The sequence below is a fragment of the Rhinolophus hipposideros genome (genome assembly GCF_964194185.1).
Source record: "Rhinolophus hipposideros genome assembly, chromosome: 17".
Taxonomy (NCBI): domain Eukaryota; kingdom Metazoa; phylum Chordata; class Mammalia; order Chiroptera; family Rhinolophidae; genus Rhinolophus; species Rhinolophus hipposideros.
In genome coordinates this window covers 51,589,726-51,602,899 of record NC_138063.1, presented here as the reverse complement: position 1 = coordinate 51,602,899, position 13,174 = coordinate 51,589,726, and the positions used below count along the sequence as shown (strand labels likewise).

The 13,174-nt window shown below is 38.2% G+C and overlaps 1 protein-coding gene across 6 annotated transcripts in view; it reads right to left on the bottom strand.

Moving 5' to 3' along the window:
• RAB31 (RAB31, member RAS oncogene family) overlaps nt 1-13,174 on the bottom strand; it is a 122,432-nt gene that overhangs the window by 20,935 nt on the left and 88,323 nt on the right. Inside the window, exon 6 of one of the 6 annotated variants that reach the window (XR_013995300.1) lies at nt 11,231-11,351. The exons of the other annotated variants lie outside the window; for them this stretch is intronic. The gene's annotated coding sequence lies outside the window, so the exon portion shown is untranslated. The remainder of the gene's footprint in view (nt 1-11,230; nt 11,352-13,174) is intronic. 6 annotated transcript variants of the gene reach the window in all.

The window sequence follows — 13,174 nt, the reverse complement described above, 5'->3', positions numbered from 1 at the left end:
GGGCTCTCTGCAAATCACGCAGAACTGAAGAGCTAAGAGACTCATGCAAGGATTACTTGAAGGTGGGCAAATTGGGCGAGCAGGGGAAGAGGGAAGAGAGCGGAGTGTAGACACAGCCGCATCCGTGGCTGTGGAGACGCGGCCAGTATCTGCCTCTGCAGAGACACTGAGGATCCCAGGATGGAACGAGAACACAAAAGCCAGGAGGTGGGCTCTTTCGCCATCCCACAGCTGGTCTCTCCTGACGAAGGGGCAGCATATCTAGCCTTTGAGGCAGTAATCTCAGCTGAGACCTCCAGCTGGGCCCTAGGTCAGACAAAGGACACAAACTCCATACCTGGGCCCCTCCCCTCTCTCTCCCAATCCTACTTCTGCCCTTCCAGAGACATAAACTGGCCCCTGAACTGAGGAGTAGTGTCAGATTACAGAGGAGCCTTAGTGCTCAGGCTCTGGGAAGACTGACAGGCAGCTCTGACCCAGGGAAGAGGGTGTGAAGAGTGTGATTTTTGCTGGGCTGGGAGAGAAGAGAGTCCTCCACCCCAGCCACCACTTTTTCTTGCCTGCAGGAAGAGAGTGACAAGGCTGGGCTGGGAGAGAGAAGATTCCTCCATCCCCAGCCCCCACTGTATCTGGCCTGCCTAAGGCAGGGCAATTTCTAGTGCAGAGACAAACCATCAGCAGCAGGTAGAAGAGGCAACTCTGAGCTTTCAGCAGCTGAGAAATCTTGTGCCCTACACACACACACACACACACACACACACACGCACACACACACACACACACACAAGAAGTACCCTAAGACTCAGGAGAACGGGGCACAGGGTTGGTGGTGCTACTCTCAGTGCGCATATGTGCAGGCAAGAGCAGAAACTGTACTGACTTTGTAGAAACTATCATCCAGACCCTCAGCCTCAGGCATCTAAATCTGAAGCCCCAAAGTCACTCTGGGCACCAGTGACCAGCTCTGCCTGCAAAATACGCAGTGGACTCTTTGGTACAGCAGAGGACAACCTGGAGATTACTTGGCGGGTTTAAGCCAAGACTGGCACTGCTTTCTTTCGTTTTGTTTTGTTTTTATACCTTTGATATCTTTGCCAGTGCTGAGTGTGGGTTATCGGTTATTTTTACATGTGAATATATTTGATTTTTTTCTTTGTTGTTGTTGTTGTTGTGTTTGGTGATTTGCTTTGTTCTGAAATTGCCCTACACCAGGGCCCAGCTTAAGAGGCACAAGATTCAACACATACAGAGGCAAACTCCAGACTGAACCAGAGTACTATCGGTTTTGACACACCCAGAGGGAATTCTCTACAGGCACAAGAGCTCATAGAGGCCAAACCTCATTTAAGTGGTCAACTCTCATGCAGCAGAACATCCTGCTGTGGGCAGAGCCAAGTCTCACAATTAGTCAGCCTAGGAGTTAACCCCACCTACTCACAAGCTAAAAGCAATTAAAGATCAACTTTAACAGAATAATATACACAACACAAGAGTCACCTTTGGAGTACATACACAGGAGAAGAAGGAAGTGGTGCAAGTTAAATATAAAGGACACATACTACATAAGATAACCCAGCAAGAACTAAGAGCCTTAAGGGATCTACCTAACACGTTGAAGCACACACAGAGAGTCAGCCAGAATGGGGAAACAAAGAAACATGTCCCAAATAAAAGAACAGAAGAAATCTCCAGAATTGGAACCAAATGAAATAGAGGTAACCAACCTATCAGAGACAGAGTTCAGAACACTGATGATAAGAATGTTTAAGGAGCTTAGTGACGACATAAAGAAGGATAGAGAAATCATAATGAACAACCAGTTAGAACTAAACAATACAATTACTGAAATAAAGAACTCACTTGAAGGAATTAGAACCAGCAGGTTAGATGAAGCAGAGGATCGGATCAGCAACTTAGAAGACAAGTTAGCAGAGATCACCCAAATGGAACAACAACAACAAAAAAGAATAAAAAACAATGAAGATGGTTTAAGAGACCTCTGGGATAACATCAAGCGCAACAACATGCGCATTATAGGAATACCAGAAGGTGAAGAGAGGAAGTAAGGGATTGAGAACATATTTGAAGTAATAATGTCTGAAAACTTCCCTAACCTGGTGAAGAAACTGACATACAAGCCCAGGAAGTGCAGAGAGTTCCAAGCAGGATAAACCCAAATAGGTCCACATCAAGACATATTATAGTTAAACTGGCAAAGGTTAAAGACAAAGAAAGAATCCTAAAAGCAGCAAGAGAAAGGCAGAGGGTTATATACAAGGGAACTCCTATAAGACTATCAAATGACTTTTCTACAGAAACATTGCAGGCCAGGAAGGAGGGAGTGGCAGGAGATACTCAAAGTGATAGAAAACAAAGGCCTACAACCTAGATTGCTTTATCCAGCAAGGCTATCATTTAAATTGAAGGAGAGATAAAAAGCTTCCCAGAAAAGAATAAGTTAAAGGAATTTATTGCCACCAAGCCAGCATTGCAGGAAATATTAAAAGGACTTCTGTAAATATAAGAAAGACGAAAACAATCTAACTACAAATTTAAAAAATGGCAATAATTATGTACCCATCAATAATCACTTTAAATGTAAACAGATTAAATGCTCCAATCAAGAGACATAGGGTGGCTGAGTGGATAAGAAAGCAAGACCCTTGTATATGCTGTATAAAAGAGACTCACCTCAGATCAAAAGACACACAAAGGCTGAAAGTGAAGGGTTGGAGTAAGATATTTCATGCAAATGAAAATGAGAAAAAAGCTAGAGTTACAATACTTATATCTGACAAAATGGACTTTAAAATGAAGAATATATTAAAAGACAAAGATGGGCATTATATAATAATAAAGGGATCGATCCAACAAGAGGACATAACCCTAGTAAACATCTATGCACCCAACATAGGAGGACCTAAATATATAAAACAGTTCTTGACTGACATAAAGACAGAGATCAACAGTAACACTATCATAGTAGGGGACTTCAACACACCTCTTTCAACAAGGGACAGGTCTTCCAGAGAGAAAATCAATATGGAAACAACAGCCTTAAATGACACATTGGACCACTTGGATTTAGGAATGCTCGATATTTTCAGAGCATTTCACCCCAAAGCTGCAGAATATACGTTCTTCTCAAGCGCACATGGAACATTTTCCATGATAGACAACATGTTAAGCCACAAAACAAGTCTTGATAAATTTAAGAAAATTGAAATCATACCATTTGTCTTCTCTGACCACAGTGCTATGAAATTAGAAATGAGCTACAGGAAAAAAACTGGAAGACAAACCAATTCATGGAGGCTGAATAACATGTTACTAAATAATGAATGGGTCAACCATGAAATCAAGGAAGAAATCAAAAGATATCTCGAGACAAACGAAAATGAAAACACAATGACCCAAAATCTATGGGATGCAGCAAAAGCAGTCCTAAAAAGGAAATTCATAGTATTGCAGGCCTACCTAAAGAAACAAGAAAAACCCCTAATCAATAGTTTATCTTCACACTTAAGGGATCTGGAAAAAGAACAGCAAAATAAGCCCAAAGGGAGTACAAGGAAGGAGATAATAAATATCAGAGCGGAAATAAATGAAATAGAAAACAGAAAAACAATACAAAAGATATCAATGAATCCAAGAGTTCGTTTTTAGAGAAGATAAACAAAATCGACAAACCTTTAGCCAGACTCATTCAAAAAAAAGAGAGGACCCAAATTAATAAAATCAAAAATGAAAGAGGAGAAGTGACAACAGATACCACAGAAATAGAAAAAATTTTAAGAAATTACTATGAGCAACTATATGCCAACATATTTGACAATCAGGAAGAAATGGACAATTTTCTAGAAGCATATAACCTTCCAAGGCTAACCCAAGAAGAAACAGAAAACCTGAATAGACTGATTACACAAGGGAAATTGAATCAGTAATCAACAAGCTCCCAACAAACAAAAGTCCTGGACCAGATGACTTTATAGGTGAATTTTACAAAACATTCAAAAAAGAATTATCACCTATTCTCCTCAAGTTCTTCCAAAAATTCCAGAAGGAGGGAAGACTCCCAAACACTTTTCACGTGGCCACAATCACCCTGATCCCAAAATCAGACAAAGACACCACAAACAAAAGAAAACTACAGGCCAATATCTCTAATGAACATAGATGCAAAAATCCTCAACAAAATATTAGCAAACAGAATTCAGCAATACGTTAAAAAGATCATACACCATTGTCAAGTGGGATTCATCCCTGGTATGCAAGAGTGATTCAACATCCTCAAATCAATTAATGTGATACACCACATTAAGAGAATGAAAAACAAAAATCACGTGATCATATCAATAGATGCACAAAAAGCATTTGATAAAATCCAGCAGCCATTTATGATAAAAAACCCTTAAGAAACTGGGAATAGAGGGATCATATCTCAACATAATAAAGGCCATATATGATAAACCCACAGCTAACATCATACTCAATGGGGAAAAGCTAAAACCATTCCCCTTAAAATCAGGAACAAGGCAGGGTTGCCCACTTTCTTCACTTCTATTCAACATAGTGCTGGAAGTTCTAGCTACAGCAATCAGACAAGAAAAAGAAATAAAAGGCATTCATATCGTAAGGAGGAAGTAAAATTGTCATTATATGCAGATGACATGATACTATACATAGAGAACCCTAAACACTCCACAAAGAAACTATTAGAGCTGATAAACGAATTTAGTAAAGTAGCAGGATACAAAATTAATATTCAGAAAAGTTGCATTTGTATATAGCAATAATAAAACATCAGAAGGAGAAATTAAGAAAACAATCCCATTTACAATTGCTTCAAAGACTATAAAATACCTGGGAATAAATTTAACCAAAGAAGTAAAAGATCTGTACTCAGAAAATTATAAGACACTGAAGAAAGATATGAAAGAAGATACAAATAGATGGAAACACATACCATGTTCATGGGTAGGAAGAATTAATATAGTTAAAATGTCCATACTGCCTAAGGCAATATACATATTCAAAGCAATTCCTATCAAACTACCAACGATGTTTTCCACAGAAATATAACATATAATCCTAAAATTTATATGGAACCATAAAAGACCACAGATAGCCTCAGCAATCTTGAGAAATAAGAACAAAGTGGGAGGTATAACAATACCTGACATCAAATTATACTACAAGGCTACAGTAATCAGAACAGCATGGTACTGGCATAAAAGCAGACACATAGATCAATGGAACAGAATAGAGAGCCCAGAAATAAATCCATGCCTATATGGCCGTTTAATCCACAACAATGGAAGCAAGAATGTACGGTGGGGTAAAGACAGTCTAATCAATAAATGGTGCTGGGAAACCTGGACAGACACATGCAAAAAAAAAATGAAGCTGGACCACCTCTTTACACCATATACAAAAATAAATTCAAAATGGCTTAAAGACTTAAATGTAAGATATGAAACCATAAAATTCCTAGAAGAAAATATAGGAAGAAACTTTACAGACACTACCCGGAGTAAGATTTTTACTAATATATCACTCACGCGAGGGAAGTAAGAGAAAAAATAAACATGTGGGATTACATCAAACTAAAAAGTTTTTCACAGCAAAGGAAACCATCAATAAAACAAAAAGGGATCCAACTGAATGGGAAAAGATATTTGCCAATGATATATCTGATAAGTGGTTAATATCACAAATTTATAAAAAACTCACTCAACTCAACTCCAAAAAAAGAAACAACCCAATTAAAAAATGGGCAGAGGACATGAAGAGACATTTTTCTAAAAGACATACAGATGGCAAACAGACATATGAAAAAATGCTCAACCTCACTAACCATCAGAGAAATGCAAATAAAAACCACAATGAGATACCACCTCACCCCAGTCAAAATGGCTATCCTCAATAAATCAACAAACAAGTGCTGGCGACAATGTGGAGAAAACAGAACCCTTGTGCACTGTTGGTGGGATTGCAGATTGGTGCAGCCACTGTGGAAAACAGTATGGAGGTATCTCAAAAATCTGAAAATGGAACTACCTTATGATCCAGCAATTCCACTCCTAGGTATCTATCCGGAGAAATCCAAAACTCCAATTCAAAAATCTTTATGCACGCCTATGTTTATTGCAGCACTGTACACAATAGCCAAGACATGGAAACAACCAAAATGCCCATTGGTAGACGACTGGATTAAGAAACTGTGGTACATTTATACAATGGAGTATTACGCAGCCATAAAGAAGAAAGAACTCTTACCATTTGCAACAACATGGATGGACCTAGAGAACATTATGTTAAGTGAAATAAATCAAACAAAGACAAGTACCATATGATCTCACTTGTATGTGGAATCCAAAGAAAAGAATAAGTGAATGAACTAATCAGAAACAGTTTTGGAGACATAGAGGAAAAAGTGAGGGTTGCTAGATGGGAGGGGGGGTGGGGATAAGGGGGAAGGTGAGGGAATTAGAAAACAGTCAGTAACCACAAGATGGCCACGGGGTCATGAAAGTTAATTTGGGGAATATAATCAATAATGTTGTAAAGATTTTATAGGGTATCCGATGGACACTTGTCTCATTAGGGAGACCACCTCAGGGAAGACGTAGATGCCTGACACCTGAAGCTGAAGCTGAGCAATAATGAATGTCAACTACAAGTTTATGTGTGTGTGTGTGTGTGTGTGTGTGTGTGTGTATGTATATATATGTATATATGTATATATTTATAAGAAGCGGAGAAGAGCATTAGGAATAGAGACAGTGGAAATGTATTGGCTGTGTGTGTTGTCAGAGGGATAGTGGATAGGGGGTGGGGGTTGACACAGTGTGAGGGATATAAATGATAAACGTCTGTTACTTTGTTTTGTGCACCTAAAACTAATAATAATAATAATAATAATAATAATAATAATAAAGAATATAAAAAAAGAAGGTAACACATATTAAATTTGGACTTTATTCTTTCATCTCCCCTTCCTGGAACAATAGTATGATTAATCTGTTATTTGTTTGGAGCATGTTATTTCTTCATTTGGCTTATTAAAAGATATCCTTTATGCTGTTGGCCTTTGAAATAATTATAATTCCCTCAGTGAACCTGTGCTAAATAAAGTGCGGGCAAAAACAACTCAGTTTCTGAGCATGACTTTGGCTGCTTCCCCAAAACGAAAATTAAACATGCCTCTAACTGGTCTTCCAGCCTCCTGCTGTCCACTATCCACATGCCCACTACAAGGATCTTTCAAAACTGCAAATCTATCAAGCACTCACATGAATACAATTCTTCAGTGTCTTCTGGTTGCCTCAGGATAAAACCCAAAACTTTAGCAGGACAAGGCTTCCTGTCTCATTCCTCCCTCATTCACGTCCAAAGCTACAGCCATTCCAAGTGGGTAGCCATTTGGGAACTTGTGCTCATGTCTGCTTCTGGGTCATGCACCTGCTCTTCCGTTGGTCCACTCCTCCCCGTTCACTTGGAGATGTTCCACCATCACCTCCCAGAGAGCTCAGTCTAGCATGCCCTGTCTCCAGGGTAGATGCTCTTCCCCCTCTGCCTTACACTGGTGCATATTTTAGCATAATACTATCATCCTTGTGAAGCTGTGTGGCTCCCAAAACAGGCTGTGGATTTCTTGATATCAGGACCGTGGTTTTTGTTTTAATGTGCCAGGATCATAACAGTGCCTGGCACCAAGGAGGCAATCAATTAATGTCTGTTGAACGACTGGATTACAAGAATCATCCCAAGCTGCCTTCGGCAGAAAGGAGGATTCAGGTAGGGGAACTGCTGTGAGGACTTAAGGGGAAGTGCAGGGAGTGTTGAGAATGTCACCTGGAAAGGTACCAGAGGCAGAGGCTCTCCCACCCTTCTAAATGAGCCAAGAGGGAAGCTTAAGGGTACAAACAACACGAAAGGGGGAGTCTCCTGCTAGACCCAGGCTCTCGTGTTAATCAGCTTGTATTTCAGCATGGTCCACATATCAGCCTGTTGTGTGTCTAGGACACACAGCCTGAGCTGGCCACAGCACTCAGAGGCTCTCAGCAGGGGAGGGAGGGTCAGGAAACAACATTCCTATGGGCCCCAGATTTTTCAACAGGCTGTGCTGCCTAAAAAGTGTCCTTGTTTTGTTGTTCTTAGGTGGAACCTGGCAACATGGCAGCTGAGTCATTCTAATTCCAGGGCTATTTAATTTTCTCCATGATTCTTCTCCATTGATGGCAAGGAGAAAAGAGGACAGGTACGCCAAGAAGAGTTCCTGAAGCCCCTCCTGTTAAGAAGAGGAATTAAACCAGCAGGCTAAGGTAGAATAATGCTTTATCCCCGCTAGGGGTTCACTGGGAAGGTTCGGTTCCATAGGCTCCTTCTGAAAGTCAGTGGAAACAAATGACTTCCACTGACCTGTGCTGAACGATTTGTTTTGGCCATGGGTCTTGTTGAGAATCTTTCACAGATGGCCTAGTAAGTAGCTGATGTGAGACAGGCAGTTCAAGTGTGCTACTCCCAGAAGTAAAATTATTTTCTCCTTTAATAGACAGCCACCTAAATGTCCACTTCTCTCAGGTCTTATTCTCATTCTACTAGATGATGTGCTTTACAACAATTTTAAATGTTAGGTAAGTTGATATTATAAATTACTCAAACCAATGCCTGGCACATACTAAGTGCGATATCAGATATCAGAATCTGTTTAATAGATCTTTATAAAGCTGTGTAAGCAAGGGTGATGTCATGGCACCATTTTCTTACAAAATGCCAAAATAATTGAGGAAATGATGCAAATGGAGGAAACAAATAAATAGGATACTCAACTTACTTCACAGTCTAAAGACCTTTTATAAGTTTATCTGACTCAACCCATGGCCCAAGAAGGCTCCCAGTCCAGTCATTACTATTCCATGGAAGAATTAGGGAACACAAACTATATCAGCCAACTTGTTAAATATATTATTTTCCATAAATTACCCCAAAAGTAAAATTGCATCATATTTTAAAGTCCTTTCTCCGTCAGAAAAACTTGACATTAATTCTAAGTACTTTTATTCAAAGATGGTGAGCAACTTTTCATTACCCATGAATATTTCTTGTTCTCTGAAATTCTTGTGCATGTTCTCTGCCACTTTGGTTTGGTTTGGATTTATTCTTATTTATTTGCAAGTGCTCTTTGCATTTTAAAGAACCTAGACCTTTCTAATATATTTTCCACATTTCTTTCAGCTTATCATTTGTATTTAGACCTTGTTTGTGGCATTTGTGCCACACAAAAGTTTTTACATAGTCAGTCTTATTGATCATTTTCCTCTTTGGCTTCTGAGTTTTGTATCATGACTAAACAATTCATTGCAATTCCAAGATTATTTTTTAAATTCACCTGCTTTCTGTAACTTCTATAGATTTATTTTATATTTAAGTCCTTGTTTCATTTTGAATCTATTTTTTTCCTATAACTAGCTAATTACACCAAATGTGTTATTGAATTATTCCTTTTTTACACTATTTTAAGGATCACCTTTATCATATACTAAATCTTTCTATATGTTTCACCCTATTTCTTGATTCTCTACTTTGTTCATTGATTTTCTATCTAGTTTTGTGACAATGCTATATTGTTTTATTACTAAATCATTAAAATATGTTTCTATATCTGCTGTTATTTAATCCCTCCAATACAAGCTATTTTTGCCTGTTTTGTTTTTCTAGATGAATTCTAGGATCATTTTTGTAAAACCCCTTTTAAAATGTTATTTTGGTAATTTGACTGGAATCTCATTGAATTCATAGTTTAATTTAGAGCAAACTAACATTTTTACAGTACTGAGTTTTCCTATCCAAGGAATAAGTACACATTTTCATTTCTTTATGTCTTCTTTTATGTCCTAGCATAGAGTTATAAATTTTAATCTACATACGTCTTGCTCATTTCTTGTTAAATTCATTCCTTGGATTTAAAATTAAAAATTTTTAAATGATACATAAGTCAAAAAAAGTTGATTACTAGGAATTTAAATTTGTATTGCTATTATAAAGAGGGTTTTAACATCTACTTGATTTATAAATTGTTTATTATTTGTATATAGGTGAAGAATAGTTATTCAGTAGAAAATCTTGGTTTTCCTAATCCTGCCTGCAATTACGAAAATGACGTGAAAATGAGGATCACATTTTTCATGTGTCAGATTGGCCAAGATGAAAAGGTTTAACATCTGCAGTCTTGGAATGTGGAGAGAGAAGAATGCTCATATAATGCTAGTAGCATAACCATGTGATTCCAAAGAGGTCATGGTTAACAACCTGCAGAACAACCACATGTAAGAAGTTTTCAGGTATCTTAGAATAGATGCACAAAAAGCCCTCATTTTCCCAGAAAATTAAAAACATAAGTTAAAAAAACAAAAAAAACTTTGATGCTAAAAACAAAGAGACAAAATGAGGACAATCATCCAAGACTCCTGCACTTCTCTCTGACACATAACAATCATTACTAAGCCTTCTCCAGACATCTTCAGAGGAATCTTTTAGGACATCATTCTCAGGTATGTTCTACAGACATCTATCCCAGTGATTATTTGCAGCTTGTTAAAAATGAAGGTCCCTATGCTCTAGACCAGGGGTGTCCAAACTGTGGTCCACGGGCCAACTGCGGCCCGCAATCTATTTTTAATTGGCCCGCAGCAAATTCCAAAAATATGTTTAGTTTACTTAAATAAACCAGGTGAGGCAATACGTACTTCACCTCAAGTGAGGGGCCTGGCTGTTTGTGTATTTTACCGCAGATGGCCCTTGGTGAAAAATGTTCAAAAAAAGTCTGGACACCCCTGGTCTAGACCTACTGAACCAGAATATCTATTGGGCAAGCCCCAGAAATACACATTTTAGCGACTTCCCAACAGCTTCATTCTATAGCTTGAGAATAACTCTTTTAGGAGATAGTATGTAAAATATTGAGCTTGGCATTTTGTCTGTCTATTCATAATCTGAATAGAGTTTGGAGATATGTATTAAGATGACTGACTGTACCTAGGACATAATGAAACATACAGTCACGTTCTATATAACAACAGTTCAGTCAGCAATGGACAACATATATGGTCGTCCCATAAGATTACAATGGAGCTGAAAATTTCCTATCACCTAGTGACGTCACAACTGTTGTAACATCAGTGCAAAAACCAACAAGGCTGTGATTAAGATGGCGAACAGCTTTAACCTGAGTGTGGATGACAGTGACATGGAGGAACTCCTGGAGGTGGCTCCTGGAGAACTGACTGAGGAGTTGTTGGAACTGGAACAGGAATGTATAGCTGAAGAAGAGGCAAGAGCAAAGGAAACTGCAGAAGAAAAAGAAAATTTACAGTGAAAGGCCTAGCAGAAGTCTTTGCAGATCTCAATAAGCTCCTTAAAAAGTTGAAATCATGGATCCCCAACATGGAAAGGTTTTCATTAATAGAGAGGAATGTTCATGGTGCATTATCTGCTTACAAGTAAATCTATGACAGAAAAAAAAACCAAGCCAGACAAACCACCATGGATGAATTTCTAAAAAAGAGTGACACCGCCTCAGGTTATATTCCAGGTAATATCCTCAGGGGATATTCCAGAAGGCATTGGTATTTTCTGAGATGGCAGCTCCTTGCCGTGTCATTGCCCCTGAAGACCTTCCAGTGGGTCAAGATGTGGAGGTGATCTTGACCCTGTGTAGCTTAGGCCAATGTGTGTGTGTGTGTGTGTGTGTGTGTGTGTCTTAGTTCTTAACAAAAAGATATTTTTACATGAAACAAAAATCAATAAATAATTTAAAAAATAAAAAAGCTAATAGAATAGGAGTATACAGAAAGAAAATGTTTGTACAGCTATATAATGTATTGGTCTTTTAACCTAAGTGTTATTACAAAAGAATTAAAAAGTTAAAAAAAAATTTTAAGTGTATAAAGTAATCATGTTACAGTAACCTAAGGTTAATTTATTATTAAAGAAAAAAAATGTTTTTTAATACATTTAATGTAACCTCAGTATAGTGTTTATAAAGTCTCCAGCAGTGCACAGTAATGTCGTGGGCCTTCACATTCACCCACTCACTCATCCAGAGCAACTTCATTCATGGTGAGTGCCCTATATCATTTTTTAATCTTTAATACCATATTTTTACTGTAACTTTCTGTTTACATACACAAGTACTTACCATTGTGTTACCACTGCCTACAGTATTCAGTACAGTAACATGCTATACAGGCTTGTAGTCTAGAAGCAACAGGCTGAATGTACCACAAAACCTAGGTGAGTAGTAGGCTATATCAGGTCTAGGCAATAACTCCATGATGTTCACACAGGGATGAAATTGTCTATCAACACATTTCTCAGAACATACCTCCATAGTTAAGCAACGCATAACTCTACATTTCTCAGGCACCATTTTACAAGTCATAAAATATAAGAATAGTGGCCTCATGAGCTCTTCCCAGAAGAAATCTTCTAGTGGTTCAGGTAGGTTCTAGCAGGTATGTTATATTTCCAAAACACCATACAACAATAACGAAGCATTTTATACTCTCCCAAGATTCCTGGAATATAACAGTTAACATTTCATTTAAAAATGTTTACCCTATATTTTTACTCTCTGCTCCAGCCATAGCCCCCTTCCAAGGTCAAGCTTCAACAACCAATCAAGTGAGCCATGAGTAAGTAGCAAGCCAACAGTGAGCAGGAGACGGCTGTTAAATGTCTGGTGGAATTATTTTTTGTCAAAACCATCCCACATGTTTAAGGTATTCTAGCCAAAAGCAATGGAAATCATTCACAACATTCCATCAAAATCCAGGAAAGGAAGGCTGCAGGCTGTTTGCAAAGGCTGAGGTGTGCCATGAAGCACTCTGTCTTCCCTACTCCCTTAAGCAGCCACTGAAATGAATAATCAGGGCTTGTTGTGCTCCCATTAGGTCATATTTTCTCTAACTATCCAAGATATTTGTGTAACACACAGACGAGGCAACCGTTTTAGCAATAATTAAAGCAGCAAAATCTCTGTTTAAAATGCTAGTTCTTTTAGATACTCAGACTGGTTTGCCTGTGAGGTGGAACTAAAATTAAAATGAACTTTTTTTTAATGAATAATTACCATCTTTGCAATTAATATCTGATTGGACAATAATACTTT